We start from the raw sequence: 3499 nt of genomic DNA, 5'->3' as shown, positions 1-3499 counted from the left end.
CTTTTTGTAGGCGACTCTTAGACGATAGATTTGATGGCTAATGTAAACAACAAGAGTCATTTCGCTAAAGAAGTGAAACGTAACACCCTGATTAAAACCCTGTGTCAGAACACAGTCTTGCATCAAAGGCCTTTCTAAACACAAGAGTTCATATTCCTGCATGACTATATTTCTGTTCCTTCCAAGACATTTTCCCATTTCTCATCATTAGCGCTTTTTTCTTTCAGCAATTAAAATTAATTTTTGCCCCCCCCCCCACCTCCTCCCGAATCGTCCGTATGTTTTACAATAATGGTTCATGAATGTCCGTTTTCCAAGTTATACCCCACCCCCCTCACCCCTCACCCCCCCCCCCCCCCCCCCACCCCCTCACCCCCTCCAAAAAGGTTTACAATTACCCACTGTTTCCAGATAGGCTTCACACACTTATTCCAATAAAGGATTCGTCCCAAGTAGGAAAAAAAAAACAATATTAGGTACCATATATTACAAGAAATATATGAAAATTGAAAATATAGTTTATTTTATTAACATATTCCGGAGAACATCTTAATTTAAAAAGAAAATCTTTACCAAAGAAAAAGAACGGGTTTTAATACTAAAAACAAAATGTAGTGAAGTGTGTACCAAATGATAAGTGACAATATTTTAGGGTTATGATACTGACGATATGTTATCACAAAATCAGTTGTTTGTATTTACATGTGCCAGATAGGGATTAGTCGAACACACGCGCACTAATACAATGTTATCATATAGAAAAAGCGATGAAATAATGCTACTGATTTCAAAGGCAACGTATCAAACTTTATATATACGCAAGCAGAATTATATTATGTTTCGAATATACAAAAGAAAGCTAAAATACGAAATACCCCCAAAATTACCAACAAAAAAAAAAGAAAAAAAGGAAAATACTGTAGTTTAAAAAAGTAGCAGGATAAAAACAGGAAAGAAAAAGATTTATACATATTCACAAAAATGTTTTTAAAAATGTTAAGCAAGTCTTAGACTTTTGAGTGGGTACGTAATATTAAACAACTAGCAGGTACAACGTAATTTTGCTGAATCCCCTATAAGACAGACAGCCTGAATACTGCTGTGCATGTGTACTTATAACGGGATGCTTTCAACAAAATTTATTGCAAATATATTTATATCAATAGAAAAACATCCAGAAGTTACACGAAGGGCACAGACTCCGCTGTGCAACACAAGAAGACAATACATTTAATCTTTGTGCTGAATGTATCTAATGAAAAACAATCCACATACTGAGGTCGGGATCAGTATCGATTAAACATGTTAGAGATTGGTCCTCGGCCCTGCTGTTCACTAATTTTTTTTTTCGATTCCTCGCATAATATTTTCTCTAGCAAATAGACGGATGGACAAACAGACAGACAAATAATTGCCGACAAACAAAACAGCCTTGTTAGCGCAGGTAATTAACAGAAACAAAATATTTACCAATTATCTCTAAGTTACTGCAAAATTTTGATTCATGACATGCATTTAGTTCACTGTTTGATTTTAATAAATAAAATGTTTGAGAGTTCCTTCCATAATATAGACGCTTTAGAATATTATGACTCCTCCACGTTCCGGTAGAGAATCTCAGCTTTATTTGCTCCATATACCACACCTATTTTACGTCTGTAGCCAGTGGATTTTGGTCACATATTTTTAAATGATTTTTTCTATTGCAAGTAAACCCTATAAGTTTAACAGTGCAGTCTTAAACTTTGGATATATTAAGTATATCGTAGGGTCTATCAGATGGTTGAGTGTTATTTGACACATAACCCTGTTGTTCTCCGTAAATTTGTCCAGCCAGACAGTAACCATCGGCATCAAACTCACACGTATCTCCTTCCATGCGCTTAAAATGCTCACTTCCTGTTGAGCCGGGCTGAAAACTTAAACAGTTTTGATTGGTGGAAACTTTACCCATGGCATACAATGTGTTATACTCTCCAGGGAAACCGCCTTGGGCTATTTCTTGATTGTCACTGATGTTTTTGGCAATTTTGTGGTTTGAGTACATCCAGGAGAATGTTGAGCTGTCGGAATTCCTAGCTTCGTCACGAGTGCTCGGGTGCATTTGTGTCAGTATATTCTCGCCTTGAGTGGTAACATGGTGGCTCAGTTCTTCACTGTGTCTCGTATGCTGCCCGTGTAAGTCATTCCACGTGCTGTTAGAATTTCCTGGAACATTTGGCCCTTTTTTCTTTCTCCTGGGTTGAAAATATTGCAGGTGATTACAGGTTGCTTTATATAAATACATTTATAAGTAGCTGTTTTTTTATTTATCTGACAGATGGTCGAAACCGGAATGCCCGTACAAATAATTGCGTATAAGTGAAATATTTTTGAGTAAGGCGAAAAACCTCAATCAAATAAATAGACAAATCTCTCAGTATAGAAAATAAAATAAAAATACAACCAATTTCATGCAACCTTTACGGAAATCACTAATATAAGATGGAAAATTAAACGAATTATTCTACTACAAATTAACAGCTGGAGCTTACCTCCTTTGGACAAAAACCAGAACTACAACGATGACGACGAGTAACCCACCGGCAATCCCGACCGAGAGTCCAGTTAACGTGGCTGGGTGACATATTTGACAAATTATGAGGAAGATTATAAAATATAAACTGGGTTCATGTTACTAAGACAATCACATATGAAATTAGTGGAACTCTATTGTACTTGCAGTTCTTGTTGACACTTTTTACAATTTCAGGCATTGTTATTATATGCAAGTTTGAAGAATAACATCTTACATAATATTTCTCTCTTTTCCTTCCGTACAGTAGTCGGCTTACAGAGACTTTGGTAACAGTTTTTGCGATAGTTTTCCTTATGTAAAGAAATACTGAACGTAAATGCAGCAATACCTGGATACATTCCTGGAGAAACCGTGGCGTTTATTTGGGATTCTGTGGAGAGATACGGACTCACACCTGCCATCAGGGAAGAGGGGGACTCGTCAGGATTAGCTGGACAGAAGGGGAAATGAAGACGCCTGTAGTAACAAGCACGTGTCTTCCGTCGGGACGGAGATTGTAGAATGTATTGTGGTGGATGTATACTCGTAATGATCTTTATGTATGAACATATACTATCCAAAAAAAGAAACGCATAACCCGGTTTTTTGCGGAGATGATGCAGTCTTTTCAATTATGCATAACTAAATAAGAATTGCTATTCTGCAAATATTTTTTTACACAGATTCAGGAAGGGTCCATATCTAGACAACAAGGCCATCAACTTGAGGTAAGACACTCACAATGAGTCTCCCACTTGAGTGGAATGTCAGTATCTGTTGTGACCACCACGGGCACGAATAACAGTTCTGACACGCCTTGTCATGGACTGGATGAGACGCTGGATAGAGGCCTGGGGAATGTTCTGCCACTCCTGCTGCAAACATGCAACTTGCTCTTGAAGCGTTTGGTGTTGAGGTTGACGTTGGCGTAGACGTCGATCA

The 3499-nt window shown here is 37.6% G+C and overlaps 1 long non-coding RNA gene across 1 annotated transcript; it reads right to left on the bottom strand.

The window, feature by feature from the left end:
• Nucleotides 1–542: 542 nt before the first annotated feature.
• Nucleotides 543–2994, bottom strand: LOC135463166 (uncharacterized). The gene is made up of 3 exons (XR_010443531.1): nucleotides 2907–2994; nucleotides 2535–2616; nucleotides 543–2237 (listed from the first exon to the last, which is right to left on the bottom strand). It is a non-coding gene; the product is annotated as an uncharacterized LOC135463166 (long non-coding RNA).
• Nucleotides 2995–3499: the final 505 nt, after the last annotated feature.

This window comes from Liolophura sinensis, chromosome 2 (genome assembly GCF_032854445.1).
Source record: "Liolophura sinensis isolate JHLJ2023 chromosome 2, CUHK_Ljap_v2, whole genome shotgun sequence".
Classification (NCBI taxonomy): Eukaryota; Metazoa; Mollusca; class Polyplacophora; order Chitonida; family Chitonidae; genus Liolophura; species Liolophura sinensis.
Note: the sequence above shows the minus strand (reverse complement) of the source record. Positions and strands in the feature narration are given on the sequence as shown.